The sequence below is a fragment of the Cavia porcellus genome, unplaced genomic scaffold (assembly GCF_034190915.1).
Source record: "Cavia porcellus strain 051 isolate PalLab524CR breed Dunkin Hartley unplaced genomic scaffold, mCavPor4.1 scaffold_3, whole genome shotgun sequence".
NCBI classification, from domain to species: domain Eukaryota; kingdom Metazoa; phylum Chordata; class Mammalia; order Rodentia; family Caviidae; genus Cavia; species Cavia porcellus.
The window spans coordinates 9,964,710-9,979,649 of record NW_026947486.1 but is presented as its reverse complement, the minus strand read 5'-3'; the positions used below and the strand labels follow the sequence as shown (position 1 = coordinate 9,979,649).

Sequence of the window (14,940 nt, the reverse complement as noted above, 5' to 3'; positions counted from 1 at the left end):
GGAAGTCTCACAGCTAGAAGCACCTTCCTGGCAGGCATTGCTCCCCTGGTGCCTGAAGGCGGCCTTGAGCAGGCACCAGCGAGGGGCTGGGAAGCCATGTTCTCCTGGCGCCGGGACTGGGTCTCCTTTGCTCTCCTCGGGGAGCCCAGGAAGCTTTAGCCTGTGGGTTCACCTGTTTAGTGCCTCATGGAGAGAAGCTTGGGGCTGTCTTCAGCACATGCACTCTTTCCTCTATGTCTTTTTTCCCTAAATAAGAGAAGGCAGTGCGTTCAGCACCAGGAGCAAAAAAGAGGGAGGGGGCCCAGAAATGAAAGACTCGGCAAGTGTTACACATAACAGTGGGCGTATTTTATGGAAAGCAGCCGACAATCAGTGTTTGCAGACGCCTTTTATTTTATATTATTTCCTCATCTGTTCAGCTTTCTTGGGCAGGAGCCAGAAAGTTAATATTCTCAGTCAAAGTCGGCCTTTTATCTGTCAGGTTCAAAATGAAACTGAGACAGTGGGGTTTTAAAGCATCTCAGCCAAAAGGCAAACACACTTTCTCAGCAGCTCCGCCTGGGGACTGTCGCTGGGGCTGCCACCTGGAGAGCATCTCCCACTGTGCTCCCCTTTCTAGGACTTTTGTTTAAGGGTTATTGTGACTCCTTAATCAGGACACAAAAACACTGGCCCACTACCTTTTGGTGTTATTCATGAGCATGAAGCCATTAGCCAGAGCCTGGGTCACCTCCCATGTTGTACTAAGGTGACTGGGGGTGTGGCCAACTGTAGGAGGAAGGTGAATGGAAAGGCTGGGTGAGGGTAACGTCCTGCCGATGTGCTGGTCTGGTCCTGAAAGGAGCCTCAAATGTGGAGTGGTCTTGACAGAGGTGCTGCTTTTAAAACATGAAAAAGCAGAGCCTAATTCTTGTCCTCCTTTCAGTATGAGTTGGATTTCCTGATTCACTACCAATAAACAGTTACAAAAGTAGCAAAAAATTTCCCAGGCTAGATCATAAAAGGCAGTGCAGCTTCTATCTGGCTCCCTCTCAGGGGATGCTCTCCTTGGGAGCCTTAAGCTGCCACTTAAGAAATCCAGCTGTCCCCAAGCTGAAGCACCCTTCTGGAAGGACTGTGTGGAGAGACCACACAGACAGCCCAGGAAGCAAGCTGTGGCAGCCCCAGCTGCTGGAGTCTTCTCATGCTCTAGAGATGCTCCCATGTCCAGCCATTCAACTGCAGTTATATGAGAGAGCTACCTTGCTGAACTCACTCACCCCAGAACTGGAAAAGCTAAAGATGAAACGATCACTACTGTGATTGTTCACAGTATGTTTGAGGTGCTTTGTCATACAACTGGATAACCAGTGTAATGATTTTTCCATCCTGATTTTGTCTCCTCCAAATTAAAATCATGGAAGGTAGATCCTTATCTGGTGTACCAATTCTCCCTTGACCATGTATTTCAGATCAAAGGCTGGGATTCTAATTTGATCCTCCTGACACTTGTCTTGGCCTACTCAAATTTTTTGAATCTTAGTTTCTACCTCTACAAAATGATGATGATAGAATAACACTAGTTTCTTTTTTTTTTTTTTTTTTTTTTTTTTTTTTTTTTTATTTAAGAGGAAAAAGAGAAAAGCACAAAACAAACCAAAGCGGCGTAAGGGTACACGCAATACAGAACTACAAAACAAAACAAAACAAAACAAAAAACCATAACAGTAAGAAATTACCTGCTAGTAGATTACACACTATTTTCTTGAAAATAGTTCCTCAAATCACAGTATCAAAGAACACAAGGTGGACATTCAAACAGGGAGACTGCAAACAGCTGTGTTCAATGTTCCAAAAACATTGATAAAGTCAGCTATTTAACACCCCCAAACACACTTGCTGTTATATCCGTTAGAGCTCTTTTTCTTTTTTTTTTCCCTCTCTTTTTTACAACAAAATTTACACATCTTGGATTTTATTACTCCTTAGTGCTTATTACTTTCTTTGGGGGGGGGGGGAAGAATACAGTCAAATATGGCAAAACAAAGCTGTCAGTCAATACCAAGGATAGACATAGCACATGGTGTAGAACAGAGTACAAGTTTATCAACAATGGTTATCAACGTTGTCCCTTGTTTCCTTAAAAAGAATTGTCTATCTTATTAGATATTATAAAGTTGGACAAAACAGTAGAGAACAAGACCAATAAAACTTAGGCATTGTAAACATTACAGGACTTCCAAAGAAGACAATAGTCAAACCAGAATGGGTATCTTAGTGAATCTTATTGTCTTCAAAGTAGTTGCCTATGTCTTCAAACTTGATACTATCATATAGAATGGAACAGAGTCTAATCAGTCAAAACAAGATCGTGGGAGTACTACAGGACTTCAAAACAAGTTAATAGGAAATCGAAAAGAGTTACTATTTATATATCCTGATTTTTTTGAATTTTTTCTTTAATTAAGACAAACATAAGAAATGACTAAATAATTTTTTTTTGAAACAATAAGGGGGAGATTGAGATAAAACAGGACATAACGATATAACAATAGAGGTCACAGCATGACTGTTTCAATAACCTAGTACTTCACCACCTTATAACCTGACTTAATAGTAGTTACCATAGTGTCTTTTTCCTTGAAATACTTGGGTAAAACTTCATATACTCTAGCTTCAAATATTTTCATATCAAGAAGCCCAGAATAAAGCCTTTCTAATTAATGAGTGAAAACTTTATAAGGCTTCAAGGCCACCTAATGGGGAATCATGATTACCACATATTTTTATATATTTGAATCATTACTTACATTAGGGAAACTATTCGGTTATTCACACATGCGAGATTGATTTATTTCATTTATGAGTATGGTCTCAAGCTGCGCCCATTTATTGATAAATATCTCAATGTGATCCTTCTTTATAGCTGAATAATACTCCATTGTATAGAAATACCACAACTTTTTTATCCATTCCTCAGTTGATGGGCACTTGGGTTGTTTCCAAGATCTGGCGATTACAAATTGTGCTGCTATAAACATAGGTGCACATAAATCACTGTGGTATGATGCTTTCAGTTCTTCTGGGAATATGCCTAGAAGTGGAGTAGCTGGAATAAATGGGATTTCCAGTCCCAACTTTTTGAGAAATCTCCAGACAGATCTCCACAAAGGCTGTACCAGTCTACACTCCCACCAGCAGTGCAGGAGAGTTCCTTTTTCCCCACAGCCTCTCCAGCATTTGTTGTCGGTTTTCTTGATCCTGGCCATTCTTTCAGGAGTGAGATGGTATCTCAGTGTGGTTTTAATTTGCATTTCTCTAATGACCAATGATGATGAGCATTTTTTCATGTATTTATTTGCCATTTGCATTTCTTCATCTGAGAATTGCGTATTCATCTCAGATGCCCATTTTTGGATTGGATCTTTGAATTTCGGAGGTCTGAGTTTCTTTAATTCTTTGTATGTTTTAGACAAGAGGCCCTTGTCTGAGAGAGAGTTCACTAAAATCTTTTCCCAGTTTGTGGGTTTTCTTTTCACTATGCTGGAGATTTCTTTTGACATGCAGAAACTTTTTAATAAGAAGTGGTCCCAGTTATTGATTCTGGGAAGTATTTCCCGTGCGGTTTGAGTCCTGTTCATGAATTCTTTACCTACTCCTATGTCTCCAAGGTTTCTACCTATTTTGTCTTCCAATAGATTTAGTGTTTCTGTTTTAATATTCAGATCTTTGACCCATTTAGATTTTAATTTAGTACATGGTGATAGACATGGGTCTAGCTTTAGTTTTCGGCAAATGGAGAGCCAGTTTTTCCAGCACCATTTATTAAAGAGACTGTCGTTCTTCCAGTGAACCTGCTTGGCTCCTTTATCAAAAATAAGGTGGTTGAGTGTGTTCGTAGTTGTGGTTGTATCTTCTAATCTATTCCACTGATCTTCAGCTCTGTTTTGATTCCAATACCATGTTGATTTTACTACTGTTGCTTTGTAGTATAACTTCAAGTCAGGGATTGTGATGCCTCCTGCTTTGTCTTTGCTGCTTAGAATTGCCTTTGCGATTCTAGGTCTCTTCTGGTTCCAGATGAAATTTAGGAGTGATTTCTCTAGATCTATAAGGTATGTTGATGATATTTTTATTGGGATTGCATTGAATCTGTATAACAGTTTTGGGAGAATGGCCATTTTCACAATGTTTGTTCTTCCTATCCATGAGCAAGGGATGTCTTTCCATTTTCTGAGATCATTTTCAATTTCCTTTTTCAGTGTATTATAATTTTCACTGTATAAGTCTTTCACTTCTTTCGTAAGAGTAATTCCTAAATATTTCATTTTTTTGCTTGCTAATGTGAATAGTCCAGTTTCTCTTATTTCCCTCTCTGTAATTTTGTTGTTCGTGTATAGGAATGCTATTGATTTCTGAGTAATGATTTTGTATCCAGCCACATTACTGAATTTATTTATTGTATCTAAGAGTATTTCAATGGAGTTTAGGGGGTCTTCTATGTAGAGTATCATGTCATCTGCAAACAATGATAATTTAACTTCTTCTTTTGCTATCTTTACCCCTTTTATTTCTCTTTCTTGCCTAATTGCTCTGGCTAGTACTTCCAGTACTATATTAAATAGGAGTGGTGATAAAGGACATCCTTGTCTTGTACCCGACTTTAAAGTAAAGGCTTTCAATTTTTGGCCATTTAGTATGATGCTGGCTGTTGGTTTGTCATAAATGGCCTTTATTATATTGAGGTAAAGACCATTTATTCCAATTTTCTGTAAAGTTCTTATCATGAATAAGTGTTGGACCTTATCGAAGGCTTTTTCTGCATCTATAGAGATGATCATGTGATTCTTATTTTTGGCTTTATTGATATGGTGGATTACATTTATTGATTTGCGTATGTTGAACCATCCTTGCATTCCTGGGATGAATCCCACCTGGTCATGGTGTATAATCTTCTTGATGATTTGCTGGATCCTATTTGCCAATATTTTATTGAGGATTTTTGCATCTGTGTTCATTAGGGAGATCGGTCTATAGTTCTCTTTTATAGTTGGGTCTTTCTCAGGTTTTGGTACTAGAGTAATATTTGCTTCCAGGAATGACTTAGGAAGGATTGCTTCCCTTTCAATTTCATTGAATAGTTTGAGGAGTGTCGGCATTAGGTCTTCTTTATATTTCTTGTAGAATTCTGCAGTGAATCCATCTGGGCCTGGGCTGTTCTTGGTGGGCAAGGACCCAATTACATTCTCAATTTCATTAGCAGAGATTGGGTTATTCAACAGTTTTATATCCTCTTGATCTAGCTTTGGTACTTCATATGCTTCTAAGAATCTGTCTATTTCTTCTGTGTTATCAAACTTTTGAGAGTAGAGGTTTTCGAAATAGGTGTTGATGATCCTCTGTATTTCTATTGGGTCTGTAGTGATTTCTCCTTTTTCATTTCTTATTGCATGAATTTGAGCTTTTTCTTTCCTTTTTTTAATAAGGTTGGCTAGGGGCTTATCGATTTTATTTATTCTTTCAAAGAACCAACTCTTTGATTCGTTGATTCTTTGGATTGTTTTCTTAGTCTCTATTGCATTGATTTCTGCTCTGATTTTTATAATTTCCTCTCTTCTTTTGGCTTTGGGCTTGACTTGCTCTTCTTTTTCTAGCTGTTTGAGGTGTAGCATCAAGTTATTTATGTGTATTCGTTCTGTTTTCCTGATGTGGGAACTCAGTGCAATAAATTTTCCTCTCAGAACGGCTTTCATTGCATCCCACAGATTCCGGTAAGTTGTATCTGCATTTTCATTTTCTTTTAGGTATTGTTTAATTTCTTCTTTAATTTCTTCTGTGACCCACTCATTACTCAAGAGTGTGTTATTTAGTTTCCATGTGTTTGTGGAATTTTTGCAGTATCTTTTGTCATTAATTTCTAATTTCAGAGCGCTATGATCCGATAATATGCAAGGGATGATTTCAACTTTTTTGCATTTGCTTAAATATGTTCTGTGAGCTAATATATGGTCTATTTTAGAAAATGATCCATGTACTGCTGAGAAGAATGTGTATTCTGATGTTGTTGGGTGGAACATTCTGTATATGTCTATCAAACCCATTTGTTCACAGGTGTGATTCAGTTCTGTTATTTCTTTGCTCATTTTCTGTCTGGTTGATCTGTCCCTTGGTGTCAGTGGTGTATTAAGGTCTCCTGTTACAATTGTGTTACTGATAATTTGAGTTTTCATTTCTGTTAATAATTGTTTTATATAACTGGGTGCTCTGGAGTTTGGTGCGTATATATTTAAGATAGTTATCTCTTCCTCTTGGAGTTTTCCCCTTACGAGTATGTAGTGACCTTCTTTGTCCTTTATGGTCATTGTTGGTTTAAAGTTCACGTTGTCTGCAAACAGAATGGCTACTCCTGCCTTTTTTTGGATTCCTGCTGCATGAAGAATTGTTTTCCATCCTTTGACTTTCAGTCTGTGAGTATCCTTCTGGGTTAGATGGGTTTCCTGTAAACAGCATATGGTTGGATTTTGTTTCTTGATCCATTCTGCTAGTCTGTTTCTTTTGATTGGTGCATTGAGACCATTTACATTAATGGTTATTACTGTTAAGTGCTGGTTAATTGTAGGAATGTTATCTCTCTGCTATTGCATCTTTATCTTTCTGTTCTGTTTAATTATTTGCTTTGCTTAGTGGTTTTTTCCTTTGTGTATCTAAACTGTCTTTCAATATTTTTTGCAGGGTTGGTTTGGTGTTCATGAAGTTCTTCAGCTGTTCTTTGTCATGGAAGTATCGTATTGCACCATCTATTTTGAATGATAGTTTTGCAGGATATATCATTCTTGGTTGGAAATCATTTTGCTTTAGGATCTGGAATACTTCACTCCATGCTCTTCTTGACTTTATCGTTTGTGCTGAGAAGTCTGCTGTGATTCTGATAGGTTTTCCTTTATAAGTGATTTGTCTTTTCTCTCTGACAGCTTTTAATAATCTATTCTTGTGTTGGATTTCTGGGATGGTGACTATTATATGTCTGGGTGTAGTTTTATTTTGGTTATGACTGTTTGGAGTTCTATATGCTTCACTGATCCTGATGTCAGTTTCTGATCTCATGCTTGGGAAATTTTCAGCTATTACTTCTCTAAATATCCTCCTGACATCCTTCATGTTGTCTCCCTCTCTTTCATTAATCCCTATCATTCTTATGTTATTCTTCTTTGCATCGTCTTGCAGTTGTTGAATTGTTGTTTCCTGGTTCCTTGTTATTTTCAAAAGATCTTTCCTTTCCTGTTCACTAGCTGCAATCCTGTCTTCAAGGTCTGAAATTCTATCTTCACTTTCATTAAGGCGGTTTTTACAACTTTCAGTGGAGTTTTTTATTTCCTGTATATCTCTGTGCATCTGCATTATGTATTCTGTTTGTTTCTTATATTGCTCGTCTAGGGATTCTATCTTTTTGTTTAGTTCCTCCAATTTTTTATCTGTGTTTTCTTTAGATATATTTAGAATCTCTTTCATTTCTTTTATCATTTCTTCTTTTATCTGGGAGATTATTTCGAGTTTGAATTTCTTTAAAGCTTCCTGGAGTTGCTTGTCAATTTCAGTGGCTATTGTGTCCGATATATGAGGTGGATGGGATATATTTTCTTCCATATACATCGCTCCTAGGGTTTCTTGAGATGGGCTGGAGGTTTGAGGTTGTAATTTGGTCTTTCGTTTTGTCATTTTCCTATATTTCTGTGTTTCAAGTGTTATTTGAAAGCTTCCTCAGGATCTGTTGAAAATCCCCTTCTATGTTTGGAGCTACTGGGACTCTGGCGCCGTGCTACTCCAAGCCATTAGGCCTACAGAACCAGTGGCCCTCCTCTGCCTGCTCAGAACTCCGCAGTTCCAGACAAGCTGGGCCTCAGGGACACTGTGCGCCCACCTGCCCCTTGGAAGCTCCACAGTTCTTCAATCGCAGCCGGGTTAGGGTACTCACCACAGGCCGCAGTGCTTCAGGAACCTGTGGACCCTCCCTGGTTGCAGAGATATCCACAGTCCTCCAGACACGCAGAGAGGCCAGTGAGGGCACCCCAGATCTGCCCAGCTCCTCCTCTGCAGACCTGTGGCCAGGCGCGGCAGCTAAACAGGCTGGGCTAGGCTGGTAGTGTGGGCCAGCCCACCTATCGGGAGCTCAGCAGGTCTCCAAATGAAGCCGGAATGGGGAGGCTGATGTGGAAGCCTCAAACCCACCTCTCCCCTTCACTGCACCTGGAAGCCTGAGGGAACTCCAGCAGTCTGGGCGCAGAAATCCAGAGTCCTCCAGACACGCAGAGAGGCCAGTGAGGGCACCCCAGATCTGCCCAGCTCCTCCTCTGCAGACCTATGGCCAGGCGCGGCAGCTAAACAGGCTGGGCTAGGCTGGTAGTGTGGGCCAGCCCACCTATCGGGAGCTCAGCAGGTCTCCAAATGAAGCCGGGAATGGGGAGGCTGATGTGGAAGCCTCAAACCCACCTCTCTCCTTCACTGCACCTGGAAGCCTGAGGGAACTCCAGCAGTCTGGGCGCAGAAATCCAGAGTCCTCCAGACACACAGAGAGGCCAGTGAGGGCACCCCAGATCTGCCCAGCTCCTCCTCTGCAGACCTATGGCCAGGCGCGGCAGCTCCACATGATCATTTCGCATGAGCTCACTGGGCAGGGTTCAGTGGGCGAGGGATGCGCTAATGGTTTGCACACCTCACAGTGCTGAATGTGGCCATCAGGAAATACTGGGCCATGACCCGTGAGGACGGGTCTGACACAGATGCAGCGTCAGGGGCGCCGGACAGCTGAGGTTGTACGCCGAATAACACTAGTTTCACAGAGCTGTTAGAAAGGTCAAATGAGGTGGTGGATGTTGATTTATTTGTCCTAGATTTTTCAATGTCCTGAGATACACATACAATCATGAACACATTTCCTTTGAGGACCTCTCTATTGCAAATGGATGGCAGAATGATAAATGTACCCTGTATGGAAAGAGTCACACACGTGTAGACATGGAACAACCCCATGCAACTCTAAGGGGAAGAGTTCACTGTAACATGTAAGAACTGTTTGAAAGTACTTTCTACATTTTGTGATCTGTCATAGTCACAAGGGAGCAACCAATGATACTGCTCAGCTATGGAAGTTAATTTCATCATAGGTCTCTTGGTTCTCTCAGATGCACAGCAATCAAAATGAGCATCTTGAGGGGAATTTGGGGCTTCCAGGATCTGGGGTCAGATGGTCACTTTAAATGCACTGGGGTGTCCCTGCATTCATTGCAACCCGACCCAACCAATGAGCCATCTGGACTCTAGCATATTTCGGGGTCAACTGAAATTTATAATAGGTTCTGCAGGAAGGGATGATGCATGAGAATTTGGTGGCATACTGTACTATCCCCTCCTCAAACTTGGACCTAGGATTCTGCTCCTCTGAGTGTTCTGCCATCAGCACCAACCCCTCAGCACTTCTGGGGTCCTCTCCCTTTCTTACAATATGGCTGCTGCTAATAAAGGCATAAATGCTACAAAGCACTTATTACAGTAATATTATCTTTATATTATCCAGCATTACGAGGCCCTGCACAGGGCTGGGGAGGCGGGAGAACCTCTTCGGTGCTGTCAGTAATCGGAGGAAGGCATTTTAGTTTAATGATAATGACTTACACTTACATAGCTGCCCTTATCCCAGAGGACCTCAGAGCACTTTACAAACACACACTCACTCTGAGCCTTTCTAACAAACCTGAGCCACAGCACTGCTTATAAATAATATATATTCTGAGAGCCTCTATATACTGCAAATGTGTGATATAAATATGTATAAATGTAACAAATACGATTTTAGCATGTTATATTTGTAATCTTTAAAAAAAATGGTGGCCCATCATGGGTGTACAGCCACAAAAAAGACACACAAGATGCTGAAGTCCAATAAATCCTGATGCTATGCAACCATTTACAGCAGGTACCAGCTAGGGGCTCCTAAAGGCTAAATAAACCATTCATGGTATACATTTTCTGGGTTCCTCTTTCACTGAGAAGGTCATTCTCAGGTCAAGTTCACGCAACCAGTCCCAGATCAGGGTAGATCAGGGTTTGGAAAGCCATAGATGTGGATAGTCCTGAATATTCACTAAGGTTGATTCTGAAGCTTTGACACCAACATGGCATGTGATCAGGGAAAAAGCAGAAAACTTCTCTAAGCCTCAGTGGAATCCTCAAGACAAACGGCTAGAAGGCTGTATGGCAGCTTGTGGTGTTGCTTTCAGCCCTTTAGGGACCGTGCTAGAATTGTATATTTATGGCCTTTGTCATGAGAATTTGAAGTTCTTCTCCATAGAGTAGGTAGAATTTACTTTGATATCTTATGGATTTGGGGTTTGGCCATGTTTTCTGATTACTATTGTGTAGCAAACTATACTCAGACTTACTAATGGAGAACAACAATGATTTGTTGTGCTCACAGTCTGTGGGTCAGGAGTTGGGCTAGGGCACAATGGGGTTCGCTTGTTTTTGCTTCAAAATGTCTAGAACTTCATCTAGAAAGACTGGAAGGCTGGAGCTGAGAGCATCTGAAGGTTAGCTCTTTCATATGTCCAAAGCCTACGCTAACCTGAAGATATGGCTAGCCAATCAGAGTGTTGCCATTGAACCATGGAGCTTCAGCTTCCTCATGATATGGCTGTATCTGAGTAGGCAGACCTCTCATGTGGCAGCTCAGGCTCCAACTGCAAGCAACCTAGTGACAAGATGGAAGACACACTTTTATGATATTGACTTCAAAATCAGTGTCACTATCACTGTCCTATGTTGTCAAGGAGTCAGAAGTACTCCAGAACTCTATGGGTCTGTTCCCTCAATGGGAGGGCTGTCAGAATCACACAGTGGGGAGACTGTGGGATGGGACATATTGCTGTGTCCCTCAGAATCTTTTTCCTGTGTTGCCTACAAAGTACCACAACTTGGGAGCTTATCGCAATGAATATTTGTATTGTTTCTCAGAGCAGGAATTTGAGTATGGCTTACCTCTCTTCTCTGCTCAGAATCTCACAAGGCCACAGTCAAGGTGTCAGGCAGATGTACTTCTTTCTGGGCCTCAGGACCCTCTTCCAAGTGCTTTGATTACTGGCAGTATTACGGTTTAGTTCTAAAATGTCCCCCAAAAGTCTCAAGTTCAAAGATAGTGCCTAATTGGAAGGGGTGGATCATTAGGAGTGTGATCTGAATGGGTATATTCTCATCTCCATGTCCTCCATTCTCTCTTTGCTTTTTGACCACTCTAAATTGTGGGTATCTAGTATTTTGTCCCAGTGATGGGAAGGGAAAGGGATTCATATAGGCAGCATTCAGATTCCTCACCTTAAGGAATGGTAAGGACTGATGATGAAAGCATGTGACAGTGTCCTGGATACTAAAAAAGAGTTACATAAATGTTACTGATTATTCTCCAACTGCATTGTAAGATCCCCAAGGTCAGGGCACTACATTATATTCATTTGGTACATTCCACAGGCCCAAAAGCTCGACTAAACACATAACTGGGTCTCAAGAAGTACTGGCTGGCTGGGTGCATACACTGAGATGGACCAATGAATGAGAGATGAAGGTTTGAATCCCAAGATGGTGATGGGGATCAAGGAATATGAGAGGGAGAACTGATATCTGGTGGCTCCATTTATCACAAATATAAAAGTTAGCTATTGGAGTGAAATATAGTATGGGGGACTTGACCAAGGAGAGAATGGTTAAACTGCAGGGCAAAAGCACACAGGCTCTGTGAGGAGTGAATGGTTAAACAATAAGAAGTCTACATTATTGAGACATGTTGTATCTGGCCATTGTCCTTTTTCCCCCAAGAAAAACTTCTAGCCTTGAGACAGCTCCTTACCCAAAATGTTTTTCTTCTACTTTTTTCACTTCCACTGATATTCTAAATAAAAGCCAGAGTGTTCCCAGCTTCAGGGCTTCTCCTGGGAGTCTCCCTGATGCTGGGCACTTTCAGTTGAAGGAGCCCCTTTGGGCCTCTCCGTGATTGAACTAAGTCTCATCTCTGAGTAATCATTCATCTTTTATGCTGCCATGGTCACACAGTGTGACAATATGAGAAGTATGCTTACACTCAAAGACAGTTGGAATGCCTTTGGGGAAAGGTACAATGGTGACACTAGGGGCTTTGGAATTAGCTTTGAGTTTGAATGCTGGTTCAGTCCTTTGGTAGTTGAGCAATTCTGGGTGAGTTATTGAACTTCTGAATCTTGAGGTTCCCTGCTGATAGATTCAAAGCTGCACAAGAGTAGAGGTTATATGTGAAAGTGTTGATGGGGCCCCTGTAGATGTCCGTTAGGGTCAGCTGGGCTTGTGAGGTACTTTGTGACTTTAGGCAAGCTCCATAACTTCTCTGGTTCTACATTTCTTTGCACGTAAAATGAGAATAATATTTTATGTGCTTCATTAAGAATAAATAGTATAATGAGTCTAGAGTTTTTAGAATAGCATATGATCCATGGTAAATGCTCACTGAATATTATCTCTTGTTAGTTTACTCCATCATCTGCTTTTCTTTGTCATTTTCTTCTTCTTTCTCCCTTTTCTTATCACTGAGCATAATGATACACTTCCTGTTAGCCATCCCATTTATTTACTGCCTGAATTAAGCAGCCCCTGGGGTGGCTCAGAAATGCTTTACTCTGTTTATTAGGATTTATTCAATTAGGTTTAGGATAACTAGACCTTACTGAGTACCATTCCCCTATGTTCTTTCCTTTCATATCTTTTGGAACATTCTAGAATGACACACCCTCTACTCAGTCACTCAAGCCAGAAACCAAGGAGCTGAAGTTGATGTCTTATTTTTGTTCACTCCTGCTTTCCAAACAATCACTAAGTCCTGTCAGTCTAGAGTCTATCTGGCGTCTGTCCACAGCTCTCTACCTCCATGACCCCATTTGTTCCCACTGCCCTTGTCTCTTGACAAAATGTAACCATGGTCCCTTACTGTTCTCACTGCTAACCCTACATTCTCTGTCCACACAACAGCCAAATCAGAGGTGCGATTTCCAGTGTAAAGTTTTCCAATGGCTTCCTGCTTCACCATACATAAAATCTGAAACTTTCCCCCTCATTTCCTATCATCCTCCTCTGAGCAGCTGAGCGTCTTCCTGCCTCAGACCCTTTGTACTTGCTACTTCCTCTGCTTAAAATATCTTCCCCATCATTACAATTTCCCAGAAGATTTCCTCATTCTTGATTCTTCAGCTTAACATCACGGCTGGAAAGAGGCCTCGCCACGTCACTGTCTCCATCTAAATTATTTTGTATCTTTAACACCCTCTTCTATTCCTTCTAATCACTTACCACAATATGTAGTAACATATTTTATTGAACTTCTAGATCCCCATTAGTGTTTTGACTCCCAGCAGGCAGAAAAATATCCTTAGTCTGACATATTGTGAGTTCTCAGTAAATATTTCCTGAATGAATTAGTTTCTATGATTTCCTGAGCCCTTTATGAGCAACCATGTCTAATCCTCCTAGCAATTTCTATTGAAGATTAGACTCAAAGAGGCACACACATTTGACCAAGGTCATTCAGCAGGTGGCAGAGGCAAGAAGGAGGCCCAGAGCCTTCTGCCACCTATGCCCTTGAGGTGCTCAGCAGCTTCACTGTGGACTGCTGCCTGGGTGTGAGGCATCCTTCCTTACAGTTAAGGTAGCAGACAGAGTGAGAGGCCTGAGTCATGATGGGGCATGAGAATGAAGCTGGGGGGTTCACTCTGGCTTTCTGCTTACCTGAAGCAACTAAAGCTACACATCCAAAGTAATGGGCACTGTGATGTCCCAGTAGGCTCACTACTCACTGTCCTTAGATAGCTGTCAGCTCTTAATCCCCTCAGGGTAAGTCTCAGCTGCTAAGAGCTCTATGCCAAGTTCACATCCCTTTCAGGCTCTTCTTAGTCCAGTGACTGAACACTGAGGAGAGACATGAAGGTCTGGCTGTCCTGTCTCAACTCATTGCAACTCTGGTGGACCATTCAAGCTCCAGAACTCTCCATGGGGTCAGCTGAAGTTATCCCCAGACATATCACAAATGGGCTTCTTGCCACCACCCTTTTCAAACAGTCACATTCAGTATTTCAGAGCTTCCTATTTAGCTTTTGCACATAGTTCTTGTGCACTGTTACCACAGGGAGTGACCCCCTTTATTTTCTTCTGAAGCAGGATAACCTGTAGGTTCTTGTGGAATACTATTTCCAACACAGGCATCCTTCAGCTTGGGCACATTGGGGAACTTGTTGGAGCACGGCTAGCCTGCTCTCTACCCACACAGAGTATCCAGTTAAATGAGTGCAGGGGTAGGAGATATGCATTACGGAGTGATACACATTCAGTAGAAACCATACTTTGAATTTTCACCTCTTCCTGGGATGCTGCTGTGTGATGTGATATCTCTGGCAATGCCGGGCAGCAGCAGTGAGCCACAGCTCCCAGTGAGCCCCACGATCATGCGGGAAAACAATGTCCTACAGTGTACTATGATGCCAAAATGAGATATGCAGTAGGTTAGGTACAGTAAATGCATTTTATGACATCCTCAACTTACAATGATGAGTTTGTTGGGGTGTAACTCCATTGTAAGTCGAGGGACTTTTGTATATGATACACAGACTGAGACTGTCATTGTCCTCTCAGTTCTAGTCTCTGTGGCCCTCTGCAAGATGCCTCACAAAGTTCTCTTCTACCTAGGAACTTTCACTTAATTATATTTAAATTATCAAAATATGTCTGACTTAAGCGGCCTCTTGGGTAAAGGAAAAGGCTGGTAGACTAAAGTTGCTCTTTGCCTCAGGTTATCCCAAATTTTTTGCCCAGCTAGAGTCTGATTTCTGATTCTGGGTTGTTTTAAACACTCCCTCCCATCCCTGCCATCCTCCTGAGCCCCATTTGCCCAGGAAAGCA

General features: G+C 41.5%; 1 long non-coding RNA gene across 1 annotated transcript in view; it reads left to right on the top strand.

Moving 5' to 3' along the window:
* The window catches only part of LOC134475412 (uncharacterized), a 32,613-nt gene that overhangs the window by 17,381 nt on the left and 292 nt on the right, over window positions 1–14,940 (top strand). The gene's annotated exons all lie outside the window — the stretch shown is intronic.